The sequence below is a fragment of the Elephantulus edwardii genome, unplaced genomic scaffold, assembly GCF_000299155.1.
Source record: "Elephantulus edwardii isolate Elephantulus edwardi_28Jun2011 unplaced genomic scaffold, EleEdw1.0 scaffold00165, whole genome shotgun sequence".
NCBI classification, from domain to species: Eukaryota; Metazoa; Chordata; class Mammalia; order Macroscelidea; family Macroscelididae; genus Elephantulus; species Elephantulus edwardii.
The window spans coordinates 5,456,991-5,465,537 of NW_006399915.1; the positions used below are offsets into that span (position 1 = coordinate 5,456,991).

The window sequence follows — 8,547 nt, forward strand, 5'->3', positions numbered from 1 at the left end:
AGCATATATCTGCTTGAGTCGCAGTTCTGGTTTCTTTAGGGTATATTCCCAGTAGTGGAATTGCTGGGTCAAATAGTATTTCTATTTGCAACTTTTTTTTTCCACCAGAGAAAACAGCTTTTATTAATGGTTATCTCCAGAAACCAAAAAAGCTATGTCCCCACTTTCAGTTACCCCAGGATCTTACATTGCTCCACCTGGGGAGGGGCTTGTAATTGCCTCTTGGTTTTCAAAGGTCCAAGTCTTTTCCATTCTTTTCTGCATCCTAACTTAGAAACTCAATAGCAATACCGTTTTGGTTTCCCCCAGCATTGCCTGCTGCAATTCCAAGGAGGAATGGAAAGGGGGAAAGGGAAGCAGTTAGATGAATAAGAAATCTTATTTATCAAAGGTCCCTCTGTTCTTCCTCAGTGGTTTGATCCTTCATTGATTACATTTCTCTTTGTGCTGGATGACACCTTTCTGGGTTTTCTACTGCCAGCCATGGACCTAGCCCAAGAGCCATGAGATGAGATAGTCCAAACTTTGGCACATTCCTGGCCCATAAAGGCTTGAAGTGATTAGTCAGGCATATTTTCCCACCCCTGTACATCTTTGCTGTCTTTCCATCCAGCTCAGAGACTGCAATTTCTGGAGCAGTAGTGGGATATGTGACAGGAATATCAAACTCGATGTCAAACTCATATTTGAGGAGGTCATGGATGTACCAGCATTTTTCCAAACCACCCAGTCCCTTCTTTGTTGGACTTCAGTTGGAACCAATCATTGTCCACATTCTTCTTGTTCTCCACATACCGTATAAGGGACTGTTATTCCTCCTTTAGTCACTGTACCCATAATTCGTGATCTCAGAGTCTGGCATTAGTCTTCAAGACAGGGATCTCTGACACCACCCACTGGATGGCTTTGTCCACCATCTTGGACCAAGGAGCAAGGGAGAGTCTATTTGCAACTTTTTGAGAAAACGTCATACAGCCTTCCATAGTGGTTGCACCATTTTACACTTTCACCAACAGTGAGTAAGGGTTCCAGTTTCTCCACAACCTCACCAGCATTTGCTGTTTGCTGCTCTGTTGAATTCTGCTATTCTTACTGGGGTGAGATTATATCTCAGTTGTTTTGATTTGTATTTCTCTTAGAGCTAGGGATTTTGAACATTTCTTCATGTGTGTGTTTGCCATGTGAATGTCTTTTTGATGACGTGTCTGTTCATATCCTGTGCCCATTTTTCAATTGGGTTGTTTATCTTGTTGTGGTGCTCAAGCATTTTAAAAATTCTAGATATAAGTCCCTTATCAGACACGCCATTACCATATAGTTTTTCCCAAATCGTGGCTTCCCTTTTTACCCTATTGGAGAAGATTTTGGATGTACATAGAGATTTGATTCTTAGAAGATCCCATTCATCTGTCTTATCTTCTCTTGGTTGTAGGTTTTTCAGGAAGCAAGAAAGACTATTTATGTTGTGGATTAGGGCTTCCAGAGTTCTTCCAAGCTTTGCTCTAATGAAATTTATAGTCCTTGGTGTTAGTCCTAGGTCTTTGATCCTGGAAATCAGCCCATCTATCTATGGTCAACTGATTTTTGACAAGGAGATGAAATCAGTTAAGTGAGGAAATGACAGCCTTTTTAACAAATGGTATTGGCAAAATTGGAAAACTATCTGTAGAAAACTCAAGCAAGATCCACACCTCATTCCATACACAAAAACCAACTCAAGATGGATCAAAGAATTTATAAAATATTTTGTGATGCTTTCTGCATTGAAATTCATTTTATCAGAGATTAATATTGCTACTCCTGCTTTTTTCTGGTTGCCATTTGCTTGGTATATTTTTTCCCATCCTTTTATTTTTAGTCTTTATCTTCATTTTTCAGGTGTGTCTCTTGTAGACAGCATAATGATGGATTTTGTTTTAAATCCAATTTGCTACTCTTTTTCTTTTCAGTGGTACATTTAAACCATTTAAATTCAGTGTGATTATTGAGAGGCAAGGTTTCATTACTATCATTTTGTTGAGTTCTTTTTGGTGTTGTTGCTAGTTACTTTGGTCCATCCTGCTTTCTGTAGCACCTCTTTAAGAAATACATCTCTCAGTGTTTCCTGCAATGCTGTTCTTGTTTTTACAAGCACCCTTAGGTTCTGTTTTTCTTGGAATATCTTGATCTCTCCTTCATAACTGATGGACAATATTCTTGGTTGACAGTTGTGTTCTCTGAGTGCTTGATATATCATCCCACTGTCCTCTTTTTTTTTAAAGTATGTTTTTTTTTATTTTATTTTAGTAATTTTAATGAACATTTACAGAGATTTTGGATTTCCATTCATTCGTTGTTGCACTTTTCTCCCTGCCCAGCCCTCCCCCGACCCAGTTCTCTCCTCTTTTTGAAAAGCAAGATTCCTTCTTTGGTATACAATGCCCCCAGCCCCACTCCCACCACCCCAAGTACACTCCACTACCCAACCTTCATTCGGGACTCTTGTGATAACCATAATACCCTATCATATATCACTTTTAAATTATTCTCTCCCTCATCTGTTTCAATGCAGTATATATAATTTATCCAGTTTTTCTCAGTCTTACTCAACCCTGATGTCAGTCCCATTCTACAACCATTCCACTGTCCTCTTACTCGTATGGTTTCTACTGAGAAATCAGCATTTAATAGCATCTGCTCTCCTTTATAGGTTAATCTTTGTTTCTTCCTTGCTGCTTTTAGTATTCTCTCCTTATCTTTGATTCTGGCGAATTTTACTATTATATGCCTTGGTGTTTTTCTTTGGGGTCTATACTATATGCTGTTCACTAACCTTCTTGAATATATATTCTCTCATACTTCATTATGCCTGGGAAGTTTTCTTCTAGTAATTCTCCCACAACTTTTTTGGTGTGTTTACTTGCTTCTTCCTTTCTGGGATTCTGATGATGTGCATGTTATTTCTCTTGATGCTGATCCACATTATTCTTAGGTTTTATTATTTTTCCTTCCTTTTTGATTCTGCTTTTTTCTCTAGCAGATCAGTGGTGACAATTCTATCTTCTATTTCACTAGTTCTGTGTTCCATCTCTTCAACTCTGTTCATGTGTCCCTCCATCATGTTGACAGGTATCCCTCCATCATGTTGACAGCATCAGAAACATTGGACCTCATATTTGGGATCATGGTTTCTTGTTTTTCCAGTTCCTCCAATGTCTCGTTTGTTTTATCTGCATTGTTTTGAATTGTATTTTTTAAGCTCCTCCTAGTTTTTACTTGCAGTATTCTGTATTTCTTCAATTTTGTCTTTCACACATTGGAAATATTCAATCATTATTCTTTTAAATTCTGTGTCAGAAAGTTCCATCAGCCTTTCTGGCTTCAGGAAATCCATTGACACTGTGTCACTTTTTTGGGGTGATATCTTGCTTTGGGCTTGTATAGGGAGTGTAGTAGCCTGCTTCTTTCATGGCATTTCTGTGATAGAGTTTTTCATGCCTGAGGTGATAGCTGGTTCTTGATTTGATGTCACTGTTACAGAAGAAGGCTGGGTAAGCAAGTGAGTGGATAGACATAGGGTAGCCACACACATAGACACACACAGGCGTTGAGGGGTATGCACGCTCAAACATGTGTTGGGGGGAGGGCAGTGTGCAGGGAAAACTGGATGGAAAACCAGGAAGCCTTCGTTTCCCTCTTGAGAATGGGATCTACCACCCGAGTCGAGCTCCAGCTGTCTCACTTTCCTACTTAAGGTGAAGGGATCCCACAACTGGTCCAGCAATCAGCAGTGATTCCCCCTAAGTACCTCACTCAAATTTCTACTGTCCTGCTTGCTTCTGGTGGGTAGTTCCTGCCAGGACTCACTACTCCTTACTGAGGCTCACTGCTCCCCAAGGCTTGCTGCTCCCCACCAAGGTTCACTGTTCCTGAAGCTCCCAATCTAATTATTTTAATAATAGTTCTCACTCACATTCCATCTGTCCTGCTCGCTCTGTGCATGTGGCTCTGTGTGAATCACTCTGTGTGTGTCAGTCTGTCCCCCCGCAGGTTTTGAGAGCTAGTTAATTGGACAAGAGTAGATTGCTGATCCTTTTCCTATGTAGCAGCTGGTGGATTTGAACTGTGTTCCTTGAGAATTGCAGCACAGCTTTTTGCCACTAGGCCACCATGGATTTATTTTAAGGAATTTGGTCACATGATTGAGTTGTTAGCTGACATCAAGACAGCTCTGATTCTAGTATCCCAAGTACAATAGAATGAAGTATTGCCTTGTCCTACACCATTTTCACCATAATTTATATTGTCAAGAACCACTGTTATGGCCACTGAGTTAATATTTTAGCATTAGATAGAACCACTCTGTATTAAGATGCATATCATTTTCATTTGCTAATTTCTGAAAGAATTTAGCCAGGCTATTCTCCTTAGTTTTAGGCTAAATTTGTCCACCATGAGTGACCCTATCAGCATTTGAAATACTAATGATACATCTTTCAGTATCACATCATCAGGTAATCCATCATCATGCAGCAAACTGACAGATGGGTAGTGGCATATGATTGTGAGGGATGGAAAGTTTACAATCTATAGTACAATCAACAGCTGGAAATAAAGGTCTTGTGTCTAAAATCTATGGGTTAAACAGGTTTGAAATTCTGAGAGTAAATCTCAGATTTTGCTCTTAAGGCCTCCAACTGATTGTATGAGACCCATCCATATAATCAAGAGCAATTCTTTTAATTAGAGTTAATGTTAAATTACAGTTACTGAAAAACTGATTGTAAATGTAAATTACATCTACAAAATACCTTCACAGCACCATCTAGAGGTTTAGGTATGATCCCACAGATAAAGCTTTGTGATCAAGACAGAAGTAGAATTAAGCCTTAGTGGAGTAGTCCTGAGGAAGCTGCAAACCCAAAGGTGGTGCCCAAAAGCAGGTGGTTCAAATCCACTCACTGCTTCATTGGAGGAAGATGGACAATTTACCTTGTGATTTACAGCCTCCTGAAAACCAGATGCTGGGTCAGCTAAGAGTTGGTTCCAACTTGATAACAGTGAGTTCTGAGTTCAGGACAAAGTCTTTGGCCATACACTCTCTTTCAGGAGATGATAATAATGAGCATGATGAAGAAAAAGAAAATTAACCCAAATCCCTGATTCCTAGACAAAGTATTTACAAATGGATATGAAAGTCAAATAATGAATAAAGACAGTGAGGGAAGAATTAATGCCTTTGACCTATGGTGAACTTGAGGAATATTGAATGAGCTGCCAACATAACAAATTTAGAAAGAAGTACAATGAACATATTCCTTAGAAACAAGGGTGTCAAGACTCATCTCCCTTGTTTGGACATTCAGAAAGTATTAGGAAGGATCAGTCCCTGGAGAAGAACATCATGCTTGGTAATGTAGAAAGGGTCAACCGAAAAGAGGAAACCCTCAGGAGATGGACTGACACCAGTGGCTGTAGCATTGGACTGAAGCACAACTGCATTTGTGAGGGAAACAGATCAGATCGTGGAGTTTTTGGTTATATATGGAGTCATTACGAGTAGGAGCTGACCCTACAGCACCTAGCAACAACTATCTGCTCTTGCCCCATGATACTTGAGGATAGAGCTAACCAACAACCTTCATTGTAAGCTACCAAAGTCTTGTTTTTGCTAAACTGGATCAAGCTTTTGAATGAGCCACGAGAGCTTTCTTATGTCTGCCTGGCTTCTTAATGTCTTGCCTTCATGTCTGAGGCTTTCATACTTTAAGGAGATATTAACTTATGCCATTAGTGCTCAAAATCACAGGACAAACAATAACCATCTAGAACATCAATTTGCTATCAATTTTGTTCAACAATAACCAGGGAGCTCTGGTGGCCTAGTGGGTAAGGAGTTATGATGCTAACCCAAAGGTAAATGTTTTGCATCCACCGGCTGCTCTTTGAGAGAAATATGAGCGATCTCCTCTCAAGTGACTTACAGTGTCTAAAAACTCACTGGAGGATCAACTATTAGTTATGACTTGATGACTATGAATTAAATCAATCTGTGTTATGGTATTGGTTACCATTGCATCAATCCTAACTCATTGTGACCTTGTGTAAAGAATGAAACTTCCCCACAGTGTTTCCAAGTTTGTGTATGAACTTTCAGAAGCAGATTATTCGATCCAGCTTCCAAGTCATCTCTGGGTGGGTTTGAACCACCATCCTTTCCGTTAGTAGCCAAGTATTTAACTATTTAAGCCACGCCCTGAGAGTGATATATGTTGTTGTCTGTTCTGAGTAGATTCTGACTCACCGTGATCCTATAGGACAGAGAGGACAGAACTGCCTCATAGAGTTTCCCAGGCAGTAACCTTTATAAAAGCAAATTGCCAGGTCCTTTCTCCTCAGTAGCCAAACCCAATTTAAACAGCCAACCTTCATGTTAGAAGCTGATCACTTTATTGTAGCACCACAGCTCCTGGATAACCTATACATAAGAAAATGCAAACAAATTTTAAAACTACGCAGCGTGAAAAAAATGTCATAATAAGTACTGCCATGTTTGGCCCAAATACTTAGCATGTAATTATCTTCTCCATGATTAGGGCATCTCTGCTGAAGGAGTTGAGAAGTTCTGCCCTAGGGTCATGCACACACCAGTTCTACCACTGTGAAAGTGCCGGAAATAAGTAAGGTGAATCACACCCAGACAATCCCTATTTTACACTCTGAGAGCTCTGTGAGTAGTTTCTGCAACTGCCTTCTTGCAGACAGAAAAATCTGCCTGAATGCTGAACGCAAAAAGGGAGTGGAGAAAATTTTGTACTTTCCACAGAGGCTTGTGACCAAAATCCAGTTTCTATTAGTAAACAGCTCCCAAAACCTGGACTCCTGCTGGTTGTTGTTACTGTTAATGTGTTGTTGAGCACATAGTAATCCTATGTTCAACAGCTCTGAACTCTGCTCTATCTTGAGCTAATCTCATTGTCTTCAACACATCTACCCCCGTAATAACCTAGTCACTAAGTCAATCTGTCTCATCCAGGATCTCCCTTTCTTGTGCTGTCCCAAGCATGATATCCTTCTCCAAGGATTAGTCCCTCCTGGCAACATACACAAAGTATGTGAGATGGAGCTTCAAAATCCTTACCTCCTCCAAGGAGCAGTCTGGCTTTTCACCCTGTTTCCAGGACAGACCTGTTTTTGTTCTCTTAGCAATCCATGGCATGTTCAATACTCTTCTCCAGCACCACAACTCAAAGACATCAATTATTCTATCATCCCTAGTCATTGTCCAGCTATCTGATCCATAGCAAGTAATTGCAAAGACCATGGCCTAGATCAGGTGCACCTTTATCTCTAGACTGACATCATTGCTCTTCAGTACTCTGGAAAGGTCCCCAATAACAGATTTAAAAAAAAAAAGTGTATTGCTCTCAAGTCAGTTCTGACCCATAGTAACAACAGAGAATCAGGTCCATGTTTCTATATAAGAAGTTGTACCCAACTCTAGCAAAATAAGTGAAATATTTGAGGAAAAGGGAATAAAGAGAAGAGGAAGGACAGGCTCAACTGCAATACAGTAAATTGTAGCTATAGCTCACAGAGGGAAAACAAACCAAAAATTTAGAATAGTGAGCTTTTGTGTATGTTATGTGGATAAACATTCAAATGTATAAATCCCCTCTGTAGTAACCCTTTCCTGTGTTTGCATGAATTTGAGTGCTCCCAGTAATATAGATTCATAATCTTTTCTCCTCTAACTTCTAGAACACTCTTCTTTGTGATTGACTGAATCAGAAAGGCATGTGAAGTAAACTTGCTTTTTCTTTCAACATTGACACGATAGGCTGTTAAGACAAACTACAGCTTCATCTTTAGCAGCTTTAACAGCGATATTAAGGATGGATGGAGACATGTGGCTGAGTTTAGAGTCAGTTTCTGGGAGTTAAATAAATTAGAATGTTAGAAATCAAAATGCACAAAAGATCATGAAAAATAATGACAGCTTTTTCACTACAGGTTGACATGCAGAAAGAGATGATAAAGGGGGAAAGTGCTAAAGATTGCTCATTTTTATACATCTTTTACTTTGCAAAAAGAATAGATGCTTGTTGTTGAAGTTGTTTGTGGTTAAAGACGTGGCTGCAAATGGAAAATTAGCAGTTTGAACCTGCCAGTCACTTCATGAGAGAAAGTTGTAATGGTTTGTTTCTGCAAAGATTACAGCCTTGTTATTGCCCTAACACTCATTCTACTCTTTCTTGTATGGTCACTATGAATCCTATCAGCTTGGTGGCAATGGGTAAAGTTGTTTGCACAAATATATCATTTTAACCTAAAAAGAATTAGGAGAGAATGGTAATATACTATCTGATCTCAGTCACTCGATAATTTACTTTATGAATGGTATAGAATCAGTGCAGGATCAGGTTGTCAAAAATGCCTTCATTTTTAAGACTGAAAGTGTTCAGTGATAACAAATGGACAGAGGTTAGTCTAGTTTCAAAGTCTGAGTGATCATCAGTATACACACTCGTACACACAAAGCCTCCCAACCACTTATGGCATGTTCGT

General features: G+C 39.5%; 1 pseudogene; it reads right to left on the minus strand.

Moving 5' to 3' along the window:
• Positions 1-423: 423 nt before the first annotated feature.
• On the minus strand, positions 424-917 carry LOC102855958 (annotated as a pseudogene).
• Between the last annotated feature and the right edge of the window lie 7,630 nt (positions 918-8,547).